Here is a 20,571-nt window from a genome sequence, read left to right on the forward strand (position 1 = left end):
TGAGCGTGTATGTGTATACCGGTATTACCTCCCTGGGCTTGTATGTATATACCGGTATTACCTCTCTGGGTGTGTGTATACCGGTATTACCTCCCTGGGCGTGTATATGTATACCGGTATTACCTCTCTGGGCGTGTATGTGTATAGCGGTATTACCTCTCTGGGAGTGTACGTGTATACCGGTATTACCTCTCTGGGCGTGTATGTGTATACCGGTATTACCTCTCTGGGCGTGTATGTGTATAGCGGTATTACCTCTCTGGGCGTGTATGTGTATACCGGTATTACCTCTCTGGGCGTGTATGTGTATACAGGTATTACCTCTCTGGGTGTGTATGTGTATACCGGTATTACCTCTCTGGGCGTGTATGTGTATACAGGTATTACCTCCCTGGGCGTGTATGTGTATACCGGTATTACCTCTCTGGGCGTGTATATGTATACCGGTATTACCTCTCTGAGCGTGTATGTGTATACCGGTATTACCTCCCTGGGTGTGTATGTGTATACCGGTATTACCTCTCTGGGTGTGTGTATACCGGTATTACCTCCCTGGGCGTGTATATGTATACCGGTATTACCTCTCTGGGCGTGTATGTGTATACCGGTATTACCTCTCTGGGCGTGTATGTGTATACCAGTATTACCTCTCTGGGCGTGTATGTGTATACCGGTATTACCTCTCTGGGCGTGTATGTGTATACCGGTATTACCTCCCTGGGCGTGTATGTGTATACCGGTATTACCTCTCTGGGTGTGTATGTGTATACCGGTATTACCTCTCTGGGTGTGTATGTGTATACCGGTATTACCTCTCTGGGCGTGTATGTGTATACCGGTATTACCTCTCTGGGCGTGTATGTGTATACCGGTATTACCTCTCTGGGTGTGTGTATACCGGTATTACCTCCCTGGGCGTGTATATGTATACCGGTATTACCTCTTTGGGAGTGTACGTGTATACCGGTATTACCTCTCTGGGCGTGTATGTGTATACCGGTATTACCTCTCTGGGCGTGTATGTGTATACCGGTATTACCTCTCTGGGCGTGTATGTGTATACCGGTATTACCTCTCTGAGCGTGTATATGTATACCGGTATTACCTCTCTGGGCGTGTATGTGTATACCGGTATTACCTCTCTGGGCGTGTGTGTATACCGGTATTACCTCTCTGGGTGTGTCTGTGTATACCGGTATTATCTCTCTGGGCGTGTATATGTATACCGGTATTACCTCTCTGAGCGTGTATATGTATACCGGTATTACCTCTCTGAGCGTGTATATGTATACCGGTATTACCTCTCTGGGCGTGTATGTGTATACCGGTATTACCTCTCTGGGCGTGTATGTGTATACCGGTATTACCTCTCTGGGCGTGTATGTGTATACCGGTATTACCTCCCTGGGCGTGTACTGCTGCGGCACAGTTTATTCGAGCATTTGCCCGTTCTGTGCCGCAGCAGTAGCCTGGCGCGCGCCCGAGTGTGACGGGCGCACGCCGAAGCAGCGGAAGAGCGCCCTCCGATCGGGGCGCTCTCCCTACCGCTGCCGGGTCCGCCGGGTCCCCCGGAACCCCCTGCCGCTGTCCCGCGATCGCGGGACACCAGGGCTCCCTCGGGGAGCCCCTGGACACGCGTGCAGGGGGCGCACGCTCCCGATGACGCGTGACCGCGCGTCTATGACGCGCGGCACGCCGAGGGGCGGCCACTAGCAAGCCGGGAGATTTCCCGGCTTGCGGTACCGACCACACTTCAATAAAGTGTGTCGGTAGTGTATGTGTATACTGGTATTAACTCTCTGGGCGTGTATGTGTATACCAGTATTACCTCTCTGGGCGTGTATGTGTATACCGGTATTACCTCTCTGGGCGTGTATGTGTATACCGGTATTACCTCCCTGGGCGTGTATGTGTATACCGGTATTACCTCTCTGGGTGTGTATGTGTATACCGGTATTACCTCTCTGGGTGTGTATGTGTATACCGGTATTACCTCTCTGGGCGTGTATGTGTATACCGGTATTACCTCTCTGGGCGTGTATGTGTATACCGGTATTACCTCTCTGGGCGTGTATGTGTATACCGGTATTACCTCCCTGGGCGTGTATGTGTATACCGGTATTACCTCCCTGGGCGTGTATGTATGTGTATACCGGTATTACCTCTCTGGGCGTGTATGTGTATACCGGTATTACCTCTCTGGGCGTTTATGTGTATACCGGTGTTACCTCTCTGAGCGTGTATGTGTATACCGGTATTACCTCTCTGGGCGTGTATGTGTATACCGGTATTACCTCTCTGGGCGTGTATGTGTATACCGGTATTTACCTCTCTGGGCGTGTATGTGTATACCGGTATTACCTCTCTGAGCGTGTATGTATGTATGTATATATAGTCCTTGTTACATAATTACGTATGTGTGTGTAAATGTCGGATCTAGAAAAAAAAAGCCAGATGTGAATGACTAGTTTCCTGGACCCCTTAACCAGGGCCTGGACGCCCCCTGCTTCCCCAATATCTAAAGCAGCAATCCCGTCTGGGCTCTTACCTGATCCGCAGTACCTCAATGTCCAGCTACCCTCATTCCCACCATGGGAAGAGGGAAGAGGGAGGAGAGAGAGAGAGAGAGAGAGAGACCTCGACGGATCGAAGGTGAACGGTCATCGACGAATGGCCCTGCTCCGAGGTGGTAAGGCGACAGAGGATAATGGAGAGCCTCCAACCTCCGGCCCCCACAATGGTCAGTGCACAGCGCGACCAGGACGCCGACCTCTCAGCTCACCAGATGGTGGAGCTGTTGGTGCAGATCTACGGAAAAGATGAGGAGGAAAGCGAACTGTGGTTGAAATATTATGGCTTTAGGCAAAAGGACGGAGAAGATCTGACCGACTTCTTGCAACGGATCCAACTTTCGTGAAGCTGACTTCACTTCCACTTCCTGATTTCAAACCCCTCAGGAAGTGAAGTCAGCTTCACGAAACGCATAGGGCAGGTGCAATTTGTTACTTGCATTACTGAACCCTGTGCTGTGCAATCACACGGAACAGCCCAGGCAATCCTTTCCAGCACGAGTGACTTCCGCAATCCACACACGTGGACACGCGCGGGCGCGTGGCTGCTAACGGGAGGGTGGAGGATGCTGAGAGTGGAAGATACGTCACACGGACATTTTCTGGAGTGAGCATACCAGCTAGACTGCTCCCCCCCACCCCACCGCTCACTCCACCGCTCCCCCAATCGCTGCTAGCCACATGTGGAAGACGAGAGGGACTCGACTGCGTGTACCAAGGCCGCCAAGCTGCAAACTCTGAGGAGCTTCCTTGTGCTGCTACCCGGATAGAGACTATCCTACAGGCTTGCTTTAATTCTCCTTCTTACTGTTCATGTGGCTCAACTGAGAATCACAGGAATATCCATTTGGACATTTATATATGGTCAGAATATCACTGTTTATTTCAGGCGCCTGGTTTATTTGTTTTATCCACCTGTGTTATGTAAACGTTTTTAATTTTTTTTTTTTTTTTTAATGTCTGCTCAGTTGTTTTTATTGTTTTTTGTCCGTCCACAGACTGATTAAAGCTTCTTTTGTTTTAACATCATGTCAGCTGACACCCACGCCCTATGGGGTGAATGCGACTCAGCGCGACCCGGTTGAGGGTCGCGCGCTGATGATGTCACTTCTGGTGGTCAGTGGCTCGAACAGCCCTCTTTAAAAATGTTTGCATTTGTACTGTGACTCACATCTTGATAAAGTCCTCCAGACGAAACCGCGTAGGTGCGATTCTTCACCACCATTGTAAGCTGATTTGTAATATTTCATTCAAATCTGGAGTTGCCTGGAATATTTCATTCTTTTTGGATTTCGGCTGTGCTCTTGCTCAGGGAAGCATGCTGGGGATTATATGACAAGGGGAGATGATGCGGGTTGACGGCTGAGCGGGCCAGAGTAGCCTCTCTCCCCCTCCCCCCCTTATAAAGGAATGTTCTTTTTCTTGTCAGTTTTGTTTCCAGGCCAGTTACAGATGTGCACACTTTATTGCAACCCGCAGTGTGCTGCAGCGGGAATATAACACAACGCACCAGCGGGAGAGGCGGCCATCGTTTTGAATTAACCACGCGCAAGAAGGGGGTGAGGCTATCATGCCATTTCACCCGCGGGAGCGTCCTACCGCTTGCAATGATGTCGGCTTTATCTGTAGCTGGATCAGAAGGGTGGGGCTGCTAGACAGGGTTCGGACAGCGCACCAGTGCTGCGGCCAGTCCAGTTAATGAGTTAAGTCCGCTTATTTTGTTTGGCGTGTCTTATCGTCCCTTGGTCTCAAAGGGACAGTATTCATTTTTCTCTTATGATACAATGTGTTTTGGAAACAAATGAACACCTTGCAAATGTCTTCTGAGGTCCCCATAAGCCATAGAGACGGGGTAAACATCTGTGACAAGGAGTGCCGTGTCACAAAACATGTTTGTGCGTATGCATTTAATTGTGTATATATTTCCCTTATCTCACTGCCTCAAAGGGACGGCCAACGGGTATTCAGGAAGATGTATAGAGGTGCTTGGCCAAGTAGATTTAACCACACTAGGAAAGCTTGAACAATATACCCGGCTAAAGTGGGAAGGTATGTGCCAACATGGAATGAGGCCGGCACAGCAAGTAAGGTCTCAACCCCCAAATATGGAATACACCGAAAAGCAATGGCCATCATTCTCCAGTGCCGGATTGTCACTGGGCTTGACATGAAGACTGAGGGGGGTTAGAATCCCCAGAGGATAAACAAAAGCTGCCATTCAAACTACAGTCTGGCTACCTACAACTGCTGGACTCTCTCCAGTGAAGCAGCTGCAACTGGAAGACAACATTGAAAAGATTAAATGGAATATTGTTGGCCTTAGTGAAGTAGGAAGAAAGACGAAGGCCGCATTGTGCTCCACCGCGGACATCCATTATATCACAGAGGTACAGAAAATGAAAAAACTGTGGAGTGGGATTCACCCTTAAAAAGATGGAACTCACAAACAAACTACCTAAATGAACTCCCTACAAGCGCTAACCTAAACTGAAGGTGCAATTAAACTAAATGTTGTGAGTGCCTGTCCTGCCACCGTAGCCGCCCGACGCCGGAAGAGAGACGCTTGTCACTGACGTCACCACCAGCGACCGCGAGAGTTCTCGTGCATGCTGTGCAGTTGTCTCCGGGTACTTCGGGTAGGATACAGGTTGCGGACGGCATTCGTGAGTTGACCAGTTACCACATACACATTGTAAGTGTGGGTGGTTTGTTTTTTATCTACTATATATTTCTGAAAGCACTGTATGTCTGCGTCCCTAGCGGCAATCTCATTGGTCCCTTGGCCCGCCGCCCCCCGCACACCTCTCATTGGCCTGAGGCGGAGTGACGGGCCAAAGGACACACAGACACACACAGACACACACAGACACACACAGTCACAGACACACACACACACACACACCTCTCTCTCTGTCCTCTCCCCCCCATCACACTCACCTCCCTCTCCACTCACCTCCCTCCACCTCCCGCTCCACTCACCTCCCTCCACCTCCCGCTCCACTCACCTCCCTCCACCTCCCTCCCGCTCAACTCCCTCCACCTCCCTCTCCACTCACCTCCCTCCCGCTCACCTCCCTCCACCTCCCTCCCGCTCAACTCCCTCCACCTCCCTCTCCACTCACCTCCCTCCCGCTCACCTCCCTCCACCTCCCTCCCGCTCCACTCACCTCCCTCCCGCTCAACTCCCTCTCCACTCACCTCCCTCCCGCTCACCTCCCTCCACCTCCCTCTCCACTCACCTTCCTCCCGCTCAACTCCCTCCCCGGCGCGGGGACAGGCAGTGGGCAGGGCAGCTGCCTCCACTCACCTCCCCTCACCTCCCGCTGCCTCCACTCACCTCCCGCTCACGTCCCGCTCACTTCCCGCTCACCTCCGTGGCGCGGGGACAGGCATTGGCCAGGGCAGCCTACCGCTGCTACGCGGCACCTAAGATGGTGGCGGACAGAAGGACCCCTTCCTCCCTCGCGGACTAACTAACATGGCGGCGGCCAGAAGGAGAGGTGAGTGTGTGTGTGTGTGTGTGTGTGTGTGTCACAGCGTGACAGTGTGTGTGTGGGACACTGTGTGTGTGTCTGTGTGCGTGTGTGTGTGTGTTACACTGTGTCTCAGACACTGTAGAGTGGGGACCGGAGCTACACATGGGGGGGGGGTCAGGAGCGGAGAAAGATACAGGGGGAGTGGAGAGGAGGGACCCGTCAATTTAAAGCAAACCAACCCCCCTCCTGTCCACTGCCCCCCACCCCCTCCTGTCCACTGCCCCCCCCTCCTGTCCACTGTCACCCCCCCTCCTGTCCACTCTCCCCCCTCCTGTCCACTGTCACCCCCCTCCTGTCCACTCTCCCCCCCTCCTGTCCACTCTCCCCCCCCCCTCCCATCCCCTCTCCCCCCCCCTCCCATCCCCTCCTGTCCACTGTCCTTTCACCTGTCCCCCCCCCTGTCCATTCTCCCCCCCTCCTGTCCACTCTCCCCCCCCCTCCCATCCCCTCCTGTCCACTGTCATTTCCACTGTCCCCCCCGCCCACTGTCCCCCTCCCTCCCCCCGGCCACTGCCCCCCCTCCTGTCCACTGCCCCCCTCCTGTCCACTGTCCCCTCCTTTTCCCCCCCTCTCCCCTCTCTTTTCCTAGCGCTAAATGTAACTCACGGCCAACGCCGGCTCTCCCCCCCGCTCCCCTTTCTCCCCCCCCGCTCCCCTTTCCCCCCCCCGGCTCCCCTTTCTCCCCCCCCCCCCCCGCTCCCCTTTCTCTCCCCCCCGCTCCCCTTTCTCCCCCCCCCACTCACCTTTCTCCCCCCCGCTCCCCATTCTCCCCCCCCGCTCCCCATTCTCCCCCCCCCGCTCCCCATTCTCCCCCCCCGCTCCCCTTTCTCCCCCCCGCTCCCCTTTCTCCCCCCCCCCCCTTTCTCCCCCCCCCACTCCCCTTTCTCCCCACTCCCCTTTCTCCCCCCCCCCCTTTCTCCCCCCCCCCGCTCCCCTTTCTCCCCCCCTTTCCCCCCCCCCGCTCCCCTTTCTCCCCCCCGCTCCCCTTTCTCCCCCCGCTCCCCTTTCTCCCCCCCGCTCCCTCTTCTCCCCCCCTCCCGCTCCCCTTTCTCCCCCCCCGCTCCCCTTTCTCCCCCCCCCCGCTCCCCTTTCTCCCCCCTCCCCGCTCCCTTTCTCCCCCCCCCCGCTCCCCTTTCTCCTCCCCCCGCTCCCCTTTTCCCCCCCGCTCCCCTTTTCTCCCCCCCCTCCCCTTTCTCTCTCCCCCCCCGCTCCCTTTCTCCCCCCCCCTCCCCTTTCTCCCCCCCCCTTTCTCCCCCCCCCGCTCCCCTTTCTCCCCCCCCCGCTCCCCTTCCTCCCCCCCCTGCTCCCCTTTCTCCCCCCCCGCTCCCCTTTCTCCCCCCCCGCTCCCCTTTCTCCCCCCCCCGCTCCCCTTTCTCCCCCCCCCGCTCCCCCTTTCTCCTCCCCCCGCTCCCCTTCCCCCCCCCGCTCCCCTTTCCCCCCCCCCGCTCCCCTTTTCCCCCCCCCCCCCCGCTCCCCTTTTCCCCCCCCCGGCTCCCCTTTTCCCCCCCCGCTCCCCTTTTCCCCCCCCGCTCCCCTTTCTCCCCCCCGCTCCCCTTTCTCCCCCCCCTGCTCCCCTTTCTCCCCCCCCAGCTCCCCTTTCTCCCCCCCGCTCCCCTTTCTCCCCCCCCTTTCTCCCCCCCGCTCCCCTTTCTTCCCTTCCCCCCCCCCCGCTCCCCTTTTCCCCCCCGCTCCCCTTTCTCCCCCCCCCCCGCTCCCCCTTTCTCCCACCCGCTCCCCTTTCTCCCCCCCGCTCCCCTTTCTCCCCCCCCACCCGCTCCCCTTTCTCCCCCCCCCCGCTCCCCTTTCTCCCCCCCCCGCTCCCCTTTCTCCCCCCCCGCTCCCCTTTCTCCCCCCCCCGCTCCCCTTTCTCCCCCCCGCTCCCCCTTTCTCCCCCCCCGCTCCCCTTTCTCCCCCCCCCCGCTCCCCTTTCTCCCCCCCGCTCCCCTTTCTCCCCCCCCGCTCCCCTTTCTCCCCCCCCCCGCTCCCCTTTCTCCCCCCCCCACTCCCCTTTCTCCCCCCCCCACTCCCCTTCTCTCCCCCTGCTCCCCTTTCTCCCCCCCCGCTCCCCTTTCTCCCCCCCCGCTCCCCTTTCTCCCCCCCCCCGCTCCCCTTTCTCCCCCCCCCGCTCCCCTTTTCCCCCCCCCGCTCCCCTTTTCCCCCCCCGCTCCCCTTTTCCCCCCCCGCTCCCCTTTTCCCCCCCCACTCCCCTTTTCCCCCCCGCTCCCCTTTTCCCCCCCCGCTCCCCTTTCTCCCCCCCGCTCCCCTTTCTCCCTCCCCCCCGCTCCCCTTTTTCCCCCCCGCTCCCCTTTCTCCCCCCCCCCGCTCCCCTTTCTCCCCCCCCCCGCTCCCCTTTCTCCCCCCCCCCCGCTCCCCTTTCTCCCCCCCTGCTCCCCTTTCTCCCCCCCCGCTCCCCCTTTCTCCACCCCCCCGCTCCCCTTTCTCCCTCCCCTCACACCCCTAGCAGGACCCCCACTCACAGAGAGCACTCACAACCCACGCGACACCTGCCGCCTCACACCCTAGCAGGACCCCACTCACAGACAGCACTCACAACCCATGTGCCACCCGCCGCCTCACACCCTAGCAGGACACACGCCTCACATTTTTACATCTGTTATGTCACCAAAATATACATTGTACTGTGGTGTGTTTACAATAAACCATTTTTAAACAACATCGTATTACATTTTATTCCATCTTTCTTTTCAACATTATTATCCAACCTTTACAACAAATACTCACCTATTGTTCCACCGATTTATAAATAATACTACCTATTACGCATTTACATCCCGGGCAACGCCGGGTCTCTCAGCTAGTTGTGAATAAGTTGTAGTTACATATTACACTAGGATGTGTCCTTTTCCCTTCCTCATCGGGTGTCACCGTCATTGGCGTGCTCCGTGAGCCCTGAGTACCATCTGGAGGGGACCATCCGGTCAGACCACGTGGGGTCCGTGGTGATCGAGGTGAAGACGTGGCACAAGCACAGATTCTATCCCCTGTCTGAGCAAGAATTATTTCTTATAAGAAGGGTTTTTTAAGCTTTTTAAGTTTTAGATAAGTGTCCTTGTTTTAGGTACTGCGCAATTGGTGTGTCCTATGTTTATTTCCCAGGACAACCCACGGAGATACCCCACAAGGACACTCCCATTTGTCTTCCTTGGAGAATCCAACATCTGAATCCGGAGTCCGTCCAATATCTATGGATTGACATTTGGACTACGGTACATTGGACAGTATTTCAATTATATAGTGCCGGGGAAGGCATATTTTGTGTTGTATTGTCTTAAAAAGATGGAGAAACAGCACAGTGGAAAATGAAAGCTCAACTAGCAGAGCATTCCCAATCATCATTCACTTAAACACGAGATAATATGATAAGATAGGCTTCCAATTATCCAAGTGCATGCCGCAACATCTAGTTACACGGACAAGGGTGTGAAATACTTTAACTATGAAATCAACCAACTTAAGGAAGGAAATTGTCACCTCAAGGTCGTTAGGGAAGATTTCAATGCCAAGATTGGTGCTCGTCAGAAAGACAAAGCATCAGGTGGTAAGGATGGTTACGGTAACAGGAATGCACGGGGGGAGTTGCAGAATGTGAAAACTTCTACATCCTGAATTCATACTTCAAAAATAATTCAAATAGAAAATTACATGGAGTGGACCCGATGGGATAAAGAATGAAATTGACTATATCCTAGATAACAAGAAATATCGGATTGAAGGCTGCCCTGTCCTTAAAAGTTTAGGCACAAGGAGTGACAACGATTGGTTCGCTGCAAATTACATCTGAATGTGAGGTTGGAAAGAAGAAAACTGATTAAAAAGACGACAAAAACAATCAACATCAAGAACCTGAAGAATAACAGAACAGAATTTTAACTAGAACTGAAAAATGGCTTCAGCTCGCTTAAAATGCAAGGGGACACTAACAAACAATTATGAATAACTTATAAAGATTGTAGTTGAAAGCACAGAAAAAACTGGAGGGATCGCTAACAAAAAAAACTAGATAAACTAAATATCAAATGAGACAAAGCAATTACTGAGGAAGTGACAAGAAATGTAACAATCCCGAGACACAAGAACAAAAATGGAATGTGAAGACCATCCACAAACGTATAACTGAAAATGTAACTGTTCTACATGGGTAGATAATGTCTGTTAGTCTGAAACCGAGGTCCAACCCTCTCCCGGTAGGATTAGAGTGTCAGCTTCCTGGTCAAGTACCTGTGATCCCAGGGTCTATTCTGCTCAGGTCCAGGCGGTAAGGGAGGTGACGGTAGTGATGATGGTGATGGTGCAGGAACACAGAAATAGGGCACCAGGATCTCTTCTGTAACTTAAGATGTTTATTGGATAGGCAAGCACATAAATCTCACTGCTGTATCACAGACACTGTCTGGGTATAGTTACTCTCATAGGTCACCATACCTCAGTATCAGTACCAAGGGTTTCCAGCTGTACAAATCTCCTTAGGGCATTTTCATGCTAGACCCTTCCCAATGAATACTTCTGATCAGGCCTTAGCTTCTAGTCCCACCTCTATTCCACACCTAGCCAGGAGTTGGGTCCTCCGACCTCCTCTGCAAGAGTGGTCTCCTTTTGGTGTCCTAGTCCATATCCCCTGTATCCAGAATACTCCTTCTTGCTTACTAGGGGAGGTCTTGCACTCTTCTCTGACCCTTGACTGTTCATCCCAGGAGTTTGAGACTCCTAGGCAGTCTACACGTTCCCTGCTCACCATGCCCGCCAACAGGGGGGGTCTACCGGGGTTGGCATCCCGGGCCTCGTGAGTCACCCACCCACCCAGGCCGTGCCCATTTAATTTTTTTTAAAAGTCAGAAAAAAAATGCCGGCGATCCCAGTGTGCATGCGTAGAGCCGAGGTCCCGGCGCACATGTGCAGGGAATCAGGGTGTCCGGCCTGCTGCCTGTGGGCCCCATCCAACATGGGGTGGAGGGGAAGCGTCGTGGCGAGCACGTGCCCGCCTACCCAGCTTCCCCCGTGCCCGCCTCCTGCCCCAGGCAGCAGCCGCAGAATAAGCCAGCCAGTCTCGCCCCCCCCAAGCCACCCGCACAGTCACCCACCCAAGGAGTCAGTCATCCAGTCACCCACCCAGCCAATCACCCACCCACCCAGGCAGTCACCCACCCAGGGAGGCAGTCACCCACCCACCCAGGAGTCAGTCACCCACGCAAGCAGGCAGTCACCCAGGCAGGCAGTCACCCACCCAGGCAGGCAGTCACCCACCCAGGCAGTCAGTCACCCACCCAGGCAGGCAGTCACCCACCCACCCAGGCAGGCAGTCACTCCCCTGCTGGAGATACAACTTCACCTTTACTGACAGAGTCAGACCATTGCCTTTTAATATTCCACTTGTTGTAAGTAGGAATTTCTACAGAGCCAAGATATCTCATATATTCCGATTGTATTGATATACTGCACTATTATTGTTTGTATTTTTTATCTTTTTGGTGTGCTTCCTGAAACCATCGCTCCCTTCCCACCCCGGACCAATAAGGCAATAAAACCCTTGCAGAATGGGAAGGCGCCAGGGGGAGAAGGCACCAGGGGGAGAAGGCACCAGGGGGAGAAGGCACCAGGGGGAGAAGGCACCAGGGGGAGAAGCCGCCGGGGGGAGAAGGCGCCGGGGGGAGAAGCCACCAGGGGGAGAAAGCACCAGGGGGAGAAGGCGCCGGGGGGAGAAGGCGCCGGGGGGAGAAGCCACCGGGGGGAGAAGGCGCCGGGGGGAGAATGCGCCAGGGGGAGAAGGCGCCAGGGGGAGAAGGCACCAGGGGGAGAAGCCGCCAGGGGGAGAAGGCGCCGGGGGGAGAAGGCATTACAACTGAAATCTTCAAAGAAGTTGGGAGAACAGTAGAGTACATGCTTACTAAACCTAAAGAACTAAAACTAAAGAACAGGGGGATCCCAGAACATTGGCACTATGCCATCGATATCCTCACCCACAAGAAAGGAGACAAAGACCGTAAGAACTACAGACCAATCGATCTAATTCCAATCACTTACAGGATTTTTACAAAGATACTAACTAATTGACTGCAATGGATCCCAGACTTGCCCGGCCCAGAGAACAAGCGGGAGATCGCAGCGGATCCACACACAATGGATCCAGGACTTGCCCAGCCCAGAGAACAAGCGGGATATCGCAGCGGATCCACACACAATGGATCCCGGACTTGCAAGGCCCAGAGAACAAGCGGGAGATCGCAGCGGATCCACACACAATGGATCACATCCAAGTTATACAAGAAGTTATTTCCCAAATTAATGAATATGATCTACCACTCAGTTTAGGATTCTGTCTACACCTCAGCATTTTAAATGCATTTAGAAGACAAAGTGTTGAAGAAGAGTACATTGATATTATGAAGAACATTTACGAGAATGCCACTTAAACCATTAGATTACATGAAGATACAAGCAAGATAAGGATCAGTAAGGGAGTGCGGCAGCGAGACACCGTGTCGCCAGGATCAGCGAGGGAGTGTGGCAGGGAGACACCGTGTCGCCAGGATCAGCGAGGGAGTGCGGCAGGGAGACTCCCTGTCACCAGGATCAGCACAGGAGTGCGGCAGGGAGACACCGTGTCGCCAGGATCAGCGAGGGAGTGTGGCAGGGAGACTCCCTGTCACCAGGATCAGCACAGGAGTGCGGCAGCGAGACACCGTGTCACCAGGATCAGCACGGGAGTGCGGCAGCAAGACACCGTGTCACCAGGATCAGCGAAGGGGGTGTGGCAGGGAGACTCCCTGTCACCAGGATCAGCGAGGTAGTGCGGCAGCGAGACACCGTGTCACCAGGATAGGCGAGGAAGTGCGGCAGGGAGACTCCCTGTCACCCGGATCAGTACGGGAGTGCGGCAGGGAGACACCGTGTCGCCTGGATCAGTGAGGGAGTGCGGCAGGGAGACACCGTGTCACCAGGATCAGTAAGGGAGTGCGACACACATATCTCTCAGGTGTCCCAGGTATCTCAGGTGTCACATATCTCTCAGGTGTCTCAGGTATCTCAGGTGTCACATATCTCTCAGGTGTCCCAGGTATCACATATCTCTCAGGTGTCCCAGGTATCACATATCTCTCAGGTGTCCCAGGTATCACATATCTCTCAGGTGTCCCAGGTATCTCAGGTGTCACATATCTCTCAGGTGTCCCAGGTATCACATATCTCTCAGGTGTCCCAGGTATCACATATCTCTCAGGTGTCCCAGGTATCACATATCTCTCAGGTGTCCCAGGTATCACATATCTCTCAGGTGTCCCAGGTATCTCAGGTGTCACATATCTCTCAGGTGTCCCAGGTATCACATATCTCTCAGGTGTCTCAGGTGTGGTCCTTTTTTTACCTGACACACAGGAAGTGGGTGCTTTTAAAGGAAACCAGGGGGAGAGGACCACAGGTTTGAGCACAAGAGCTCAAAAGTATAAAGCTGTGACAGTAGAGTTTCCCAACATCCAGCTTAGCTCAATGTTAGATATGCTGCCCTTAATAGCAGAGGTTGTGGTTCTGATCCTGTTGGGCCTGAGACCAGTACCCCTTTCATCACAAGGGCCCTTAGACTTGACAGCATCACTCCTACGGAAATATTTTAGGAGGTGTGGGGTGGGCATATATATCCCGGGTATGCTCCTTTTTGAGCACGTGTCTCTCCCTACAGTATATTAGTTGGAGGGAGGTTTCAGGGGATATATATGTATTTAGATAGATAGATATGTATCCCTGTGTGGTTTTGGGCTATATTTCTACCCTCCTCCTGGCAAAATTCCTGTGTAAGGGCAGGTTTGCCAGGAGTAATCATGGGTTTCCCCTGCCTCAAGCAATTGCACTAAGGAAGTGAAGGTAGGTTACCTGACTCTGTGTCCAATCAAGAGACATAGAGGCGGTGCCTGCTGAAGCTACTTAGGGCAGTTGCATTTCCTATTTAGAGCAGTAGTGTCAGAGTAGTGAGTGAGGAGAGTGAGAAGTAGGAGGATGATTAGAGTTGATAGAGTTATAGTAGGTGGATAAAATACCTCCTGCCCTGCATAGGGGGCAGGTGAAGAGCTACACCCAGAGTGGGTGGCCCTAGACCCAGAGTGGCGTCAGGGGACATCCTACAGCAGGACAGCTGGCTGAGAGCAACTGCATGTACCTGCTGTAATCTGCTGCTGGACTTGAATAAAGAGTCCTGATTTAAAGAGACAGTGTGTGAGACTGGAATCTCTCATCCCTGGGAGGGAAGTTCTGCTGTAGGGATTCCACCCCATATCCCTGGGGGCCTGCAGGAGATGGAGGTGCTGCACCATTGAGAAGAACGAAGGCACAACCCCAGAAACCTGTCCTGTTGTCCCCAATGTCACCGCGGGAGACTCAGGCCCTCCTGTTGCCAGCAGGTACGCACCACATACAGACATGTAACGGGAGAGTTAGTTCCCCTAGAGGACCCTATCTGAGGTTGGGGGGGGGGGAAGGCGTTACAGATAGATAGAGATACACACAACTTGAGACACTACTGAATTGAAGTTATCCTTCTTGTCCACCATCAGGCAAAATTCATATTTCAGGCTCAGGATGGAACTCGCAACATCCATCTTGCCCCTTCGAGGTGGCGAAAAAAATGTGAGTTGTGTGAATTGGTTCAGCCTTTTGCACTTAACGGAGCTAGTTGTGAGTGAGTTGTTCACTCTCTCCCTCTGCGTAACCTTCCTTATCTCCTCCCTCCCCTAGCATTGAAGCCAGCTATCAGCCTGATGGTCTTAACCACTGATTCCACACACGGGATGACAGGATGAGGATAAGTAAGGGTCACTCCTCTTAACCAGGGCAGCAAAGCTGGGAAAATCCTCTCCGTTTGTACACCGTCAGGAGCGGGAGTTATGAGAACTGATGCAAACATTATTAACCACTTCAGTGTTAGAGACCTGGCACACTTTGGGGAAGACGCAACATTTTGGAGCAATGTTTACACAAACAGATGCGCTAGCAGCAGAAACCTAGAACCTGACAGCGGATTAGAAGCACATGGACCGCCTCGTATTTATGATCTCATTATCACAAACATTTTTTTAATTCCTCTACTGTATTAGTCCCAACCACCTCTGTTGGGAGGCGATTCAATGTATCCACCACCCTGTCTGTGAGGCGCTTATTCACATTTCCCCCTAGCCTGTTACCCCTTGTTCTAGCGCTCTACTTCCTCAGATCTATGCTGCCCTCCTGTACTTTGTTGAAACCCTCTATATAATACGTGCAAGTTGTAATCACCTCCCCTTCTCCCCTCTAAGCTGCACACATGAAGGTCCTTTGGTGTTCCCGAGAAGTCATTCTGTAGATCGTGCACCATTGTTGTACTTAGTGAGCCTGTCTTTGCACAATGTTCCATTAATTCATGTTCTGGGAATTCGGTCTAAAGAACTGAACACCATACGCAAAGCCTAGCCAATGATTCTCATCTCGCCGCTCTTGGTGCTAATACTTTGAGGTCATTTACTCTGAATTTGCTGTGAGTGTAACCTTGTGGGGCAGTTGAGATTAGTTATATGGTGCAATTGGAGTTATAGGGAGAGGTTATACGGGGTAATAGGCGTTATAGGAAGGGGTTATATGGGGTAATAGGAGGAGTAATAGGAAGAGGTTATATGGGGTAATAGGAAAAGTAATAGGAAGAGGTTATATGGTGCAATAGCAGGAGTTATAGGGAGTGGTTATATTGGGCAATGGGAGGATATTTAAGGAGCAATTATATAGAGTAATAGGAGGAGTTATAAGGAGGGGTTATATGGAGCAATATTAGGAGTTATAGGGAGCGGTTATATGTGGTAATAGGAGGAGTTATAGGGAGGGGTTAACTGGGCAATAGGGTGGGGTTATATGGAGCAATATTAGGAGTTATAGGGAGCGGTTAAATGAAGCAATAGGAGGTTTTATAGGTTGAGATTGTATGGAGCCATAGGAGGAGTTATAGGGAGTGATTATATAAGGTAATAGGTGGATTTATAGGGAGGGGATATACGGACCAATAGGAGGGGTTATAGGGAGCGTTATGTGAGATAATGGCAGGAGTTATATATAGGGAGAGGTTATATGGGGTTATAGAAGGAGTTGTACGGAGCATTTATATGGGGTAATAGGAGTTATAGGGAGTGTTATATGGGGTAATAGGAGGAGATATAGGGAGAGATTATATGGAGCAATTGGAGAAGTTATAGGGAGCATTTATACAGTATGGGTTAATAGGAGGAGTTATAGGGAGCGGTTATATGGGGTAATAGGAGGAGTTATAGGGAGCGGTTATATGGGGTAATAGGAGGAGTTATAGGGAGCGGTTATATGGGGTAATAGGAGGAATTATAGGGAGTGGTTATATGGGGTAATAGGAGGAGTTATAGGGAGGGGTTATACGGGTTACTAGGAGGAGTTATTCGGTTCTCCTGCCTTCACGGACAGGACCACTACTTTATTAATGGCTCTTTATTAAGAAGAAAAAAAATCCATGAAGGGCGCCCTGCCGCAGGGGGGAAAACACAGGGACACAAAGCAATATGTTTGGTTATTTTATAGCTTTTATGACACCCAACAGCCATATATCATGAGAAAATTTACAATCCGAGTTGGTAGCTCACGGGCCCGTGTCCAAAAGCAAGCGATAAAAAAAACATAAACAATTAATTACGATGACAACTTAAGTCTTTTTCTGATAGTTCCCCAGCTGCCACTTTACGCAGATGTTCAGAAGCCTAATTTTATTTATTTTTTAAGAAAAGGAGACGATGAGAAGAGAGAAGACACTTTAAAGAAACCTGTTTAACCCCCTGTGTCTGCAATCAGCACAGGACATGGCCCTTTAAGAATTACATTCCACTGGACCATGTGACTGTGTTTAGCCAGTGGAATGACAGTTGGTGACCGTTGGAAAGGGAGCTGAGGGAGTGCAGGCCCATCCTGCACAGAGAGTCTATGCAGGACCCCTAAGAGAGAGGGAACTGCAGAGAGAGAGAGAGAGAGTGCATGCAGCAGGGCAGCAGAGACTACGACCTCACAGTGCAGAGGGAAGAAGGCAGACATAGGCTACTACAGAGAGAGATTAGGGAGCCCAGCTGTGCAGGAATTACACCAGGTTGGAGTGGGTGAGATAACCCACAAAGGATATAAACTGCAGTTATATTGGCATCACAGTTTGATCTTTGTGAAGCACCAGGCCTGCAACACACACACAGTTTATGAGCTCCAACGATTGCGCTAGCACACCAGGATCTACAGGCCAGTACCCCATGATTGGGAGGCCGGACAGAGATAAAAGTTATTATTTGTTTGCGCAGCGTTCGCACTGTTGGTATAGTTTGTTTAAGTATGTATGTGTATGGAGTGATTATAAGAGTCACCGTACTGGTTCATATGAGATATGTTCCACCACAAAGTATAGCAAAATGAGTACATAAAACTTGTTATAATTCATTACCACTGTGTTGTGTCTAGTCACTACAATCTCACACAACATGTACCTCACACTATAACAATTAAACAGTAACCCATAGGACTCAGGCCCCCACCTCAGTGATAGGCTACAGTATATAATCTGAGGTAAAATGAAGATCGGTTACACCTGCATAGTGATTTTGGTGGGAATGGGAAGAGAAGAGTTTTTGCTAATTGGCAAAATGTGGAAAATGCAAAACTTTAGTGTGACGGTAGGGGTAGCCAGCCTCACATAATAAAGGTGAAGCCCAGCTGACTACCCCAATACCGTGTGTAAATGACGGCCTCTGTGAGGCTCATCTGGCCTGGATGTAATATAATGTAATGTTTTGTGTAACCCCTTCCAGAAAAGAGCAAATCACTGAGTGATGTCTGGAAGGGGGAAAACTGTATGTTTGGAGGACCGGGGATTGTATATGTAGAAAAGCACTTTATTCCCTGTGTGGATGTATTTACCAATACTGTACAGTTTAGCAGGCCAGTAATGTGATTTTTGTTATTAGCCTTTCTCTGTATGCAGACCCAATAATTCACTTAACTGGCCTGAGAAATGCCAGGTCGTGACAAAAGGCTGAGAGCGGCTAAGCATTGGGACAGTGGCAAGCGGGGAAGGACTGGTAATCAGGTCTGGGAACTGGGTCTCGGCAGGGCAGAGCCTTTGTTCCCCCTAGACACTGTGGCGCCTACCCAGCAGGAGATATAGGGCTGGTCAAGGGAACCATTGCCGGGTCTTAGTCCCGTACGCACGATTCCCATTGGCTAGTTCAAATTTGCCGCTTGCAAGCAGCTCCCTCCTCGAGGGGCGTTCCTGAGCACTTAAACCAACCCCCTCCTCTGATTGGTGCAGTCTGACAAGCCCTCATCCTCCGATTGACTGCACCACCACGATCCGCGCTCTGATTGGCCGGCGGCTCCTGCTCCATATTAAGTATAGCAACGGAGGGCTATGTAAGGAGCACGGCCGATCAGAGAACAAGAACATCTTTGGATCTGATCGGAGACACGTCTGGCGGGAGATTCAAAAGTATTCTGTGTGAAATAGCACTGAGAAAGCACTGAGAAGCCGGGGAAGAAGACGTTTAGGGCAAGTCAACTGAAGCCGGCCCCGGCACCTAGTTGAGGCTAGTTTCTTGCCCCCAGTTGGTGAGTGTTTCACTTTCTTTATGTATTTTGTGTTTGCTGGCTTGCCAGAATAAACTTTAATTTATTCAACTTCTGAGTCCTGTCTGGTGACCGTGATCCCGGAGGTTTCAGGGTTAAAAGTTCTGGTCTCCCGTGATATTTAGCACTTCCTGGAAATGAGCACTCAGCCTATAAGATTGTACTTTTGGGGGCGTCTCTTCGGTCTGCAACAACTCAGCAGAAGCTCGTTCTGTGGCACAGCAACAAGGAACAAGGTGCCAGCATGCTGGGAGGAAGGAAGAGCTCATTGAGAATATCAGGCATGCAAAATACACGTGTAACCCTCCCTATACATTTGTCACACTCTCGGGTCAATTGGGCCTAATGGGAAGGCACTTAGCTGGGGCGGCCGCCTTCTTGCGGCCGCCCTCCTCCTTTCGAATCGCAGCGACGTCACGTCACACAGTGTCTTGTTGCCATGGCAATGTGGCGTCAAATGGCGTCATGCCGTTGCGTTACCATGGAAACGTGACTCATGCTGGTGACGTCCCTGGTGGTGTCATTTGACGCTGCGATTAGAAATGAGATGGAGGGCGGCCACCACAGTTAAGTGCCTGAGGGCGGCGGATTTTCAAATGCGCCGATGGACATTATTACATCAGTGTCTCTATTAATGGCTAATCCGAAGGCTTTACCTTACTCAGGGTGCAGGATTCGTGCAGCTGGGCGATGAGGTAGCAAACATGGAAATGATGGGCGTCAGGAGACTTTGTAGTACAAACACCACTCTTTATTTATGGCCCTGGTTACTAGGGCTCTTCTCCTACATACAGAGGACACATTAGGATGGATGTCATCCGTCGCACTCTCTCCGGTCTGTATTCTTAACAAGTTCTCTCTGACTAGCCTGACATTTTTCTCTCTCCCTCTCTCTCACCCACTCTGTCCCCTCTCTGTCTCCGCTCTCACTACACCCTCTATTTCCCCCCCTCTCTCGCCTCCCCTCTCACTCTCTTCTCTCAGACTAAAGCCTCCCCCCCCCCCCTCTGTCAGCAGAGGGATGTCCTAGAAGGGAGAATGCTAGCAATGCACTGCTCGTTGAACCAAGAAAAAATGACGATGGCTGGATCAAAAAGTTAAACTATATACTTTATTAAATCATCCAATAACAAAAAAACTCACAGTGTGTGAGAGAAACCTGCAACACATTTCAGGCTTGTCATTTGACTGGTTACACAAGCAGCATTTCAACTTTTTTTTTTATAACTTGAATTTTTATTGATGTAAAGTACAGGAACATATTATACCGTAGCAGTGGCATATGCAGAGAAAATAAAATGTGAATCCAATTGTATTTACAGTATGAACATATTACATTGCGGCGTGAATGACAACAAGACAACACAGGACAAGACCAGACTGACTGAGACAACATCTAGCTCGCGGTGTATCGGTTGCTAACATATTTATAGCGTGTATATAGCGTGCTACCAGATGGGGTGGGAATGACATGGGGGGGGGGGAGAGAGTAGGAGGATGGTATGGGTGAGCCAGCCCTTAGGTGTGGAGGGGGATCTTAGGGAGGTGCATTTTGGGTGAGGGTTTCTAAACCTCACCCTACTTGGGTATGTTTCCAAGTCCCTGTTGGGCGTGATCTTTCTTGCGAGATTGTGCATGATAACAGTGGATTCTGTGTATAGATGAGGTATGATCTGGTCGAGCTAAAGGAGAATGCATTTTGAACTATCAATGCCAAATTGTGGCACGCTCCACCCCGGGGATGTCTGTTTGGGCCAGCAAAGGTATCCAGATCTTTAGATAATTGTTGCCAGTGTAATAAACTAAGCTTGTTAATT

Source organism: Ascaphus truei, chromosome 5 (genome assembly GCF_040206685.1).
Source record: "Ascaphus truei isolate aAscTru1 chromosome 5, aAscTru1.hap1, whole genome shotgun sequence".
NCBI classification, from domain to species: domain Eukaryota; kingdom Metazoa; phylum Chordata; class Amphibia; order Anura; family Ascaphidae; genus Ascaphus; species Ascaphus truei.